This window comes from Labrus bergylta, chromosome 16 (assembly GCF_963930695.1).
Source record: "Labrus bergylta chromosome 16, fLabBer1.1, whole genome shotgun sequence".
Lineage (NCBI taxonomy): Eukaryota > Metazoa > Chordata > Actinopteri > Labriformes > Labridae > Labrus > Labrus bergylta.
Genome location: NC_089210.1, coordinates 2,590,612 through 2,601,127, shown reverse-complemented (window position 1 = coordinate 2,601,127; position 10,516 = coordinate 2,590,612). Strand labels below are relative to the sequence as shown.

The 10,516-nt window shown below is 38.9% G+C and overlaps 1 long non-coding RNA gene across 1 annotated transcript; it reads left to right on the top strand.

The window, feature by feature from the left end:
• The first annotated feature begins 2,978 nt into the window (after window positions 1-2,978).
• LOC136183070 (uncharacterized) lies at window positions 2,979-4,705 on the top strand. Its single transcript, XR_010668891.1, has 2 exons — window positions 2,979-3,620; window positions 4,226-4,705. It is a non-coding gene; the product is annotated as an uncharacterized lncRNA (long non-coding RNA).
• Window positions 4,706-10,516: the final 5,811 nt, after the last annotated feature.

The following is a 10,516-nucleotide window of genomic DNA, read 5'->3' as shown; positions in this document are numbered from 1 at the left end:
TAAGAGAAGGTTTTAGAAAAAATACACTTTAAAAACATGTCGACACTAAAAATATCAGCGTTCAGACGTCATCGGTGGCTTAAGTTAAAGTCCAAGGGTCACTCCTCCCGCTGACGTCTCAGACTCGACCACCCCAGCTCCGACTGAGACCTGCTGGATCATTATCTACTTGATTATATTCTGTTAAAGAATGTGAGGATGGTGGAAGTGCAGCCAATGAATGAACGATCTGTGAGTCATTAGTGTCACAATAAGGACAGTTTACATCTCCATCAGTTAGCCTATCATCTATGGAAAGATGAAACAAGCAGTACATAGCCAGTACAGGTGTTCAATATCTTGTTGCTCCTCACATTGAGTCAAATAGGACGCAGGAAGCTCGGGGGAACTTGTAGTATATGCTGCATGACAGTGTCAGTACATAGTAACCCAGAGGTGAAGAAAAAACTGCAACGTATTGAGATGAAAACAGGCTGTCCTTTGTGTACTTTTCTGTTACAGTGATTTATCCATTTCTGTCCTCTTACAGACTGAAAGGAGTTTCCATCAGAGCAGAGGATTCACTTCCTGTCAGAGCCTCATACTCGAGTCTCCGGCAGGATTTGCACAAGTGTCAACTGGACATTCAGAACTCATTCTGTAACCACTAACAGGACTTTATGGGGGTCTGTTTAGACCAGTCTCCTCCTCTGCTCGACTGACATGCTGTAATGGAGGGAGATGTTATGGAGGAGCTGCTTGTTGATGAAATGAATACACTAACTGCAGCAGGCCAAAGACACCAAAGTACTGGAGGATACCTGCGGTCGCCACCTCCCTCCTCCTGTCAGCGTTACCACACAGCTCCTCGTCGCACCGTGGTTGTGTTGTAGTCTACGTTGTTAGTTTGACACCGTACCACATGCTGCACACACCTCACACTCAGCCGGCACACTGACTCACTGACAAACACACCTCACTCCTGTTGTTAATGCTGGTTGCTGTTGGTACAGTTTGTATTCAACTTTTGCACCGTTTAGTTCAACCTTCTGTTTCCCTTGTTTCAGGCCTGAAGAGCCGGCTCATGACAACATGAACAGTTCTCTTACTGCATGGCGGCGTACGAGAAAGCATGTTTAGAAAGCTCATTTCTGTCTCACTAGTTCTTCACTGAAGGATGAGGATCAACAGGCTGCCATACTTCATGCTGGAGATGTCTTTGGGTACTGACTGTGGTCTCTGTGGACTGAATCAATCCAGGAAGTGAATTAAAGATTACAGATGACTAATGAGGGTTGATGGGTGGGGATTGAATATTGATGCTTCTGTGTCTCATGTGGATGAATGATGATCAGCTCAAATAAACACCTCCTTGGCCCTCCAGTGGTGTGCATTCAGCTCCGTCTTTTCCCAAACATCTGGCTGTCCTACAGTCCTGTTACGAATGGTATGCACTGACAAATGTTCTCTCCATCAAATCAGGTCCATTGTGATTCCATTCTCAAGTGAAGATAGAGACTTAGAAAAGGGACAAAGCTGACTTCATGGGAGTGACAGTATGGTCAGAGGAAGAGAAGAGGTCTACATAGGAGTGATAGCAGTCTGTGCTTACTGTAGGTGCACTTTATAATAATGGATTAAAGAACATTCTCAACTCTCTTGCCCCAGGGAAAACACGGTCTGTTTCCTTTCTCCTCAACTGCCCCCTGGTATACCCCTGAGCTCCGGACAATGAAAACTAAAGGTGGACAACTTGAGCGACTCTACAAAAAAAACAGGTCTCTCTATACATAAGGAAATGCACAAAACCCATATAGTACACTACAAGGACTCAATTGCTCAAACCAAACCCAACTATATGCTCATATCTTAATCTCCTCTTGTGTTTTAACTTGGTCATTTCTTATCTTACTTACTTTGTCTATTTATGTTTTGTATTTATAGTTAATTTTATTTTTATTAATATTATAGTTTTGGGTTTTTTGATCCTTTAACCACTTGTTTTTATTTCTTTTACTGCGCTTACCTTCTCATTGCTTTTTATTTGCTTTTATCTCTTAGTTTCTTACATCTTTTTAAATCTTTGGTCCTCTTGGTCTCAGCTCATGTTGTTGGGTTCTTGTGTTCCTGGGTTCTTATGATGGTTCTTATGATGGTTGGGTTATATATGTCTGGTTGTGTATCTGCACTTTGGGTTCTTTTCTGTTGAATTGTTTTTAATTATTTTTGGTATTTTGAATCTGTTATATTCTTACTGTTGTTAATGTTTTTCTGTGTTTGGTTTAGTTTGCTTTGTTCTTGCTGTTTGTCAAAGCACTTTGTAAACCTGTGTTTTTAAAAGGTGCTATATAAATAAAGTTATTATTATTATTATTATTATTACTCTGGTTCAATCATCTCCAATGAAGGAAACAACAAAACACTGTTCTCACTGCTAAATACAATTCTCCAGCCACCAAACTCCCTAACCCCCCCTACCTGTACTCAACTGACACCTGTGAATCACTAATGCTGTTTTTGAATGAGAAAATCCACAATATTCACCAGCACTGAGCTCACCTTCATCACAGACACGTGTCATTATTGAAAACAACAAATAAATAAATCTAAATAAATCTAAATAAATAATATCTTCAGAATCAATACAGGCTAAATCGATTAATTTTAAAATAGTTTTTTTATAATTCCAATGTGTAGTTATAATAAATTCTGTCGATGTGGTTGCTTAGTAACCATGGGATGGAATTGACAGGTACATTCGATTTGAACCCTCGCTTTGATGACGTCAAAGAACGGTCAAAACCGAGGTTATGAAGAGAGACTGTTTGAGTCATTAGAGTTATTCACTTTAACAAGTGGATCATCATTGTCTCGCTCCGCTCCGCCCCATCGAAACTCAGTTTGAGATTTCATCATAGAACACTCGAAAGCATTCTGATATGATTCAAAAATCTGTAGCGAGACAGTGATCAACAAATTATATAACCAACAGCAACAGCCCTCTGACTCATGGGGGGAAAAACAGTCTCGTAATGAACACAAGCCAACAAACCATTCTACTGTAAATCACACATTACAAATACTAAGAAACACAACAGCTGCTTTTTAAAGCATTAAACAGCTCAATATCTTCAGTTTATCGAGTACCACAAAGCATGCTGGGAAGTGACAGAACGTTGTACAGTACAAGTGTCCAAGAAAAAAACTCGGAGGTCTTCGTGTTTATAACTTTTTTATTAACAAACCTTTATTGACAATTATGAGAGCAACACGACACGAGAGCAGAGTCAGTAGGTCTACGTCTTCATGTGCTTTGAATGAGTCCATTTATTGTGTTAGAAAACGCGGTTTGGAGGACATTTATTATTACATATAGCACTCAACCAGGGCCGAACTGGCCTAAACGCTCTGCGCATGCTCCACTTTTCCCGCGCATAACGTGTCGTGAGAGACGAGCAGCTCTGATCAAATGACAAACAACACAAACGGGTGCTGAACATAGGCCGCATCCATATGCGGGAATGGGCGGGACTTAACTCCGCCCATTCAGCTCGACGTCAGCAGTCCACTTGACAGCATAGCTAACAGCTAGGCTGCTATCATCAACTATTCCTGCTCGTCCTGAGAAAACTCTACAAACAGTAAGTTAACATTTAACTTTTCTACAACACAGTTAAAACTAATTATATTCAACCCAAATATGTAATTAAAGTCTTAAAACTACACTTTGTTAAATATACAACTATGGTTATTAGTTATTTGTCAGAGCAGTTAGACTTTGTCAGTGTTAGCAGAGAAATACATTCACAAAGTTTTATCCATAAACTGTAAATAAATATGAGACATCCAGAAGAAATCAATATTACAAAGCATACAGTTCATGTTACTGTTCTGACAAAAAGAGGAATGTCTGAGTCTTATATTTACTGATGTCAACAGCGATGAGGTGAACATGGCAAATGAAAAATAATGATTTAGTATTTATTATAAGACATTTGTTTTCTATTGAACCTGTGAAGTCATGGAGTCTGTGGACAGTGTCAGCTTCACACCAAAAACTTTAAGTATTAGAAAAAATAGTGTTTAAGACTGGCATCTATTATGATGAGTTGCAGCTACCTTGTTCAATATTATTCCTTCAGATGTGGCTCATAACAAAAAAACAGCCTGAGCTGTCACATGTAGTTAACTGTACATGTTGTGTTGTCTGAGGCATTAATTGAACACCTTTGTATTTCTCCTATAGACACAGTGTGGATTATTGGTGACTGGTCCGTCGAGGTGCCCAGAGAGCTGCAGAGACAGAGGAAGAAACCTGAGCCTCAACAACATCTGTGTTTGTTGGTTCTTCTGGGGTGGACTTCAGTTTCTTCTCTTCAACAGCTCGCTGTGAGGGAGGTCTCCCCCGGATGGCCTGAGTGATGTCACCCACAGGCTGAGAGCTGAGACAGGTTTTAAACCTTTTGACAAACCGTTACACCGCGCCCACCTGTCAATCAGGTCAGCTACACGCCTTATTGTGAATAACTCTTATCCTTCATCAAATCAAAACTGATGAGTCATCAAAACATTCACCCCCCGTACAGTGTGTGTCCATCGAGACATGAGCTAATCAGATCTATTTGTTTGTTTTGTACCAAGCTGTAAACATGTTCATCTCTGCTATAAAAACAGACTTTTTTTAATGTTGTTTTTCAGATTAAATAAATATTTCTATATAAATGCACTCCTTTATGTCTACTTATGTGTATACATTTCAGATTTTAAAAGGACAAGACTAAAATGTGCATTAATGCTCAACTCAATAGCTTAGGGAAGGAAGTCTACTTTTACACAACTTTTTATTCTTTTGATAAATACTAATGTAGTTCATTTCTGAAAGTGGGATGGAACAGAGTCATGGCAAAAATATGCCCTTAAACACAGCCCCATTCTTAAATCAAGATACATGGAGAGTAAATAAGATCAATAACTTGTGAATAAAAACAGTTCAAAATGATTTAGAAATGTAGACTTATCAGATCAATATCACATAATATCAACTTCTCCCATCTAAACTGGACAAAGGGTTTAAAATAGGAAGAAAATGGTTTGATTGCAAGTTGTTTGGAGGAGATCTAGTTTTATTTGAACAGCTGAAGCATGAATACAGTCTTCCAAGGTGCAAACCCTCCTCCTCCTCCTGAAGCCTGTGGAGCTCCTTCATGTACTGCTGTCCTATCTGCTGGCCATCTTCTCTCAGCAGAACTTCGACTGTTGAAAAGTCATTCAGAAGAAGCTCGAGCATGTGACATGGATCCAGGAGAACATGGACTTTTAGTGAGGGGTCTTCAGGATGGCAAAGAAAGAGAGAAAATATCAGTTATTCATTAAATCATTTTGTTTGTTCTCATCTATTTTTCTGTATTCATCTGTGTGTAAGAGCACATTTATAAATTCAACAGTGTACTACCCAGACAACAAAGGTCCAGTATTCAGGTAATCAACATCTATTCAAAGTTAAGAAGATAAACCTTCTTGTAATCATTCTGTTTTCAGCTCTCTCACTCACACAATGATATTCCACATCAAATGGTCTCAGATTTTGTGTGAGGAAAAATTAAGCAGTTTATTGTGGATAGTACTTCATCTTAACATGAAACAAATATAACCTGAATTATTTAAATCATTAACAGGTCCCGAGACCGGAGGTTGCCCCTTGGTGCTGAAGCTTTATTAACTGAGAAAGATACACATATTACTCATCTTCAGAAAAGTCATATATTCCCAACAACTAGATGTTATTTAAATGAATTCTGATTTTGGCTAAATATTTCTTATATGCGATGAAATGGCTCAGCAAAGCACCCTCCTTTTAGTTTTAAAATGTCTATCCACTGTTGAAAATCTAAAGATCACAAATCAGAAATTTATAAAAGAATATCTCCAAATTAGCAGACTCCTCCTGTTTTGTTTGTTTTTCTATTATTCAATATTGATATTTGTTCAATTTGTATACTTGTTTATTTTTAATTCTCTACTACAGTAGACGTGGGAAGTTATCTTGTGTGCACATTAAAATGATCTTGTGGTAATAAGTTATCTAATGCAGACAAGGTGGATGATAATATGAGCACACAAGATAATGTATATGTTTTACCTTTGGGACTTTAAAGGCAGGGTTGGTCATTGGTAGACGAAGCACTGTAATAAATAACTGTATATGAAGGTATGTGGCACGCTCTCAAGATGACTCTAATGTTTCCGCCTGAGTGAAGTAATAAAAAGACAAAGCTGCATTTAGGAACAGATGGTATTTTATTGAGGTGATTTTTGTCTCTACAGCTCCTGATTAAATCTTTATGGTGAACTCTGAACCTAAACGCTGCACGTTAAAATATCAAATGTAAAAAACATCACTTTTTACAGAGTACAAGAAAAACTAAGCAGGTGTCAAACATATATTATGTTGATGAGAACCAAAGACGACAGCTTCAGTGTTTCTGTACATAAAAAAAAAAAATGTAATATGTTAAAAGTCACACAAACAAACCGACGTTACAGCGAAACAAACACTTCACATTCAAACCGAATCACACAGAATCTCTCAGTACAGTAACGGTACAACTACGCTCACGTGCCGAGAGTTTAACACGGTCGATAAAACGTTTCATTTACAAAAAAATATCACAATTAGAAAATTAAGAGAAGGTTTTAGAAAAAATACACTTTAAAAACATGTCGACACTAAAAATATCAGCGTTCAGACGTCATCGGTGGCTTAAGTTAAAGTCCAAGGGTCACTCCTCCCGCTGACGTCTCAGACTCGACCACCCCAGCTCCGACTGAGACCTGCTGGATCATTATCTACTTGATTATATTCTGTTAAAGAATGTGAGGATGGTGGAAGTGCAGCCAATGAATGAACGATCTGTGAGTCATTAGTGTCACAATAAGGACAGTTTACATCTCCATCAGTTAGCCTATCATCTATGGAAAGATGAAACAAGCAGTACATAGCCAGTACAGGTGTTCAATATCTTGTTGCTCCTCACATTGAGTCAAATAGGACGCAGGAAGCTCGGGGGAACTTGTAGTATATGCTGCATGACAGTGTCAGTACATAGTAACCCAGAGGTGAAGAAAAAACTGCAACGTATTGAGATGAAAACAGGCTGTCCTTTGTGTACTTTTCTGTTACAGTGATTTATCCATTTCTGTCCTCTTACAGACTGAAAGGAGTTTCCATCAGAGCAGAGGATTCACTTCCTGTCAGAGCCTCATACTCGAGTCTCCGGCAGGATTTGCACAAGTGTCAACTGGACATTCAGAACTCATTCTGTAACCACTAACAGGACTTTATGGGGGTCTGTTTAGACCAGTCTCCTCCTCTGCTCGACTGACATGCTGTAATGGAGGGAGATGTTATGGAGGAGCTGCTTGTTGATGAAATGAATACACTAACTGCAGCAGGCCAAAGACACCAAAGTACTGGAGGATACCTGCGGTCGCCACCTCCCTCCTCCTGTCAGCGTTACCACACAGCTCCTCGTCGCACCGTGGTTGTGTTGTAGTCTACGTTGTTAGTTTGACACCGTACCACATGCTGCACACACCTCACACTCAGCCGGCACACTGACTCACTGACAAACACACCTCACTCCTGTTGTTAATGCTGGTTGCTGTTGGTACAGTTTGTATTCAACTTTTGCACCGTTTAGTTCAACCTTCTGTTTCCCTTGTTTCAGGCCTGAAGAGCCGGCTCATGACAACATGAACAGTTCTCTTACTGCATGGCGGCGTACGAGAAAGCATGTTTAGAAAGCTCATTTCTGTCTCACTAGTTCTTCACTGAAGGATGAGGATCAACAGGCTGCCATACTTCATGCTGGAGATGTCTTTGGGTACTGACTGTGGTCTCTGTGGACTGAATCAATCCAGGAAGTGAATTAAAGATTACAGATGACTAATGAGGGTTGATGGGTGGGGATTGAATATTGATGCTTCTGTGTCTCATGTGGATGAATGATGATCAGCTCAAATAAACACCTCCTTGGCCCTCCAGTGGTGTGCATTCAGCTCCGTCTTTTCCCAAACATCTGGCTGTCCTACAGTCCTGTTACGAATGGTATGCACTGACAAATGTTCTCTCCATCAAATCAGGTCCATTGTGATTCCATTCTCAAGTGAAGATAGAGACTTAGAAAAGGGACAAAGCTGACTTCATGGGAGTGACAGTATGGTCAGAGGAAGAGAAGAGGTCTACATAGGAGTGATAGCAGTCTGTGCTTACTGTAGGTGCACTTTATAATAATGGATTAAAGAACATTCTCAACTCTCTTGCCCCAGGGAAAACACGGTCTGTTTCCTTTCTCCTCAACTGCCCCCTGGTATACCCCTGAGCTCCGGACAATGAAAACTAAAGGTGGACAACTTGAGCGACTCTACAAAAAAAACAGGTCTCTCTATACATAAGGAAATGCACAAAACCCATATAGTACACTACAAGGACTCAATTGCTCAAACCAAACCCAACTATATGCTCATATCTTAATCTCCTCTTGTGTTTTAACTTGGTCATTTCTTATCTTACTTACTTTGTCTATTTATGTTTTGTATTTATAGTTAATTTTATTTTTATTAATATTATAGTTTTGGGTTTTTTGATCCTTTAACCACTTGTTTTTATTTCTTTTACTGCGCTTACCTTCTCATTGCTTTTTATTTGCTTTTATCTCTTAGTTTCTTACATCTTTTTAAATCTTTGGTCCTCTTGGTCTCAGCTCATGTTGTTGGGTTCTTGTGTTCCTGGGTTCTTATGATGGTTCTTATGATGGTTGGGTTATATATGTCTGGTTGTGTATCTGCACTTTGGGTTCTTTTCTGTTGAATTGTTTTTAATTATTTTTGGTATTTTGAATCTGTTATATTCTTACTGTTGTTAATGTTTTTCTGTGTTTGGTTTAGTTTGCTTTGTTCTTGCTGTTTGTCAAAGCACTTTGTAAACCTGTGTTTTTAAAAGGTGCTATATAAATAAAGTTATTATTATTATTATTATTATTACTCTGGTTCAATCATCTCCAATGAAGGAAACAACAAAACACTGTTCTCACTGCTAAATACAATTCTCCAGCCACCAAACTCCCTAACCCCCCCTACCTGTACTCAACTGACACCTGTGAATCACTAATGCTGTTTTTGAATGAGAAAATTCACAATATTCACCAGCACTGAGCTCACCTTCATCACAGACACGTGTCATTATTGAAAACAACAAATAAATAAATCTAAATAAATCTAAATAAATAATATCTTCAGAATCAATACAGGCTAAATCGATAAATTTTAAAATAGTTTTTTTATAATTCCAATGTGTAGTTATAATAAATTCTGTCGATGTGGTTGCTTAGTAACCATGGGATGGAATTGACAGGTACATTCGATTTGAACCCTCGCTTTGATGACGTCAAAGAACGGTCAAAACCGAGGTTATGAAGAGAGACTGTTTGAGTCATTAGAGTTATTCACTTTAACAAGTGGATCATCATTGTCTCGGTCCGCCCCGCTCCACCCCTCGAGACTCAGTTTGAGTTTTCATCATAGAACACTCGAAAGCATTCTGATATGATTGAAAAACACGCAACGAGACAGTGTTCAACAAATTATATAACCAACAGCAACAGCCCTCTGACTCATGGGGGGAAAAACAGTCTCGTAATGAACACAAGCCAACAAACCATTCTACTGTAAATCACACATTACAAATACTAAGAAACACAACAGCTGCTTTTTAAAGCATTAAACAGCTCAATATCTTCAGTTTATCGAGTACCACAAAGCATGCTGGGAAGTGACAGAACGTTGTACAGTACAAGTGTCCAAGAAAAAAACTCGGAGGTCTTCGTGTTTATAACTTTTTTATTAACAAACCTTTATTGACAATTATGAGAGCAACACGACACGAGAGCAGAGTCAGTAGGTCTACGTCTTCATGTGCTTTGAATGAGTCCATTTATTGTGTTAGAAAACGCGGTTTGGAGGACATTTATTATTACATATAGCACTCAACCAGGGCCGAACTGGCCTAAACGCTCTGCGCATGCTCCACTTTTCCCGCGCATAACGTGTCGTGAGAGACGAGCAGCTCTGATCAAATGACAAACAACACAAACGGGTGCTGAACATAGGCCGCATCCATATGCGGGAATGGGCGGGACTTAACTCCGCCCATTCAGCTCGACGTCAGCAGTCCACTTGACAGCATAGCTAACAGCTAGGCTGCTATCATCAACTATTCCTGCTCGTCCTGAGAAAACTCTACAAACAGTAAGTTAACATTTAACTTTTCTACAACACAGTTAAAACTAATTATATTCAACCCAAATATGTAATTAAAGTCTTAAAACTACACTTTGTTAAATATACAACTATGGTTATTAGTTATTTGTCAGAGCAGTTAGACTTTGTCAGTGTTAGCAGAGAAATACATTCACAAAGTTTTATCCATAAACTGTAAATAAATATGAGACATCCAGAAGAAATCAATATTACAAAGCAT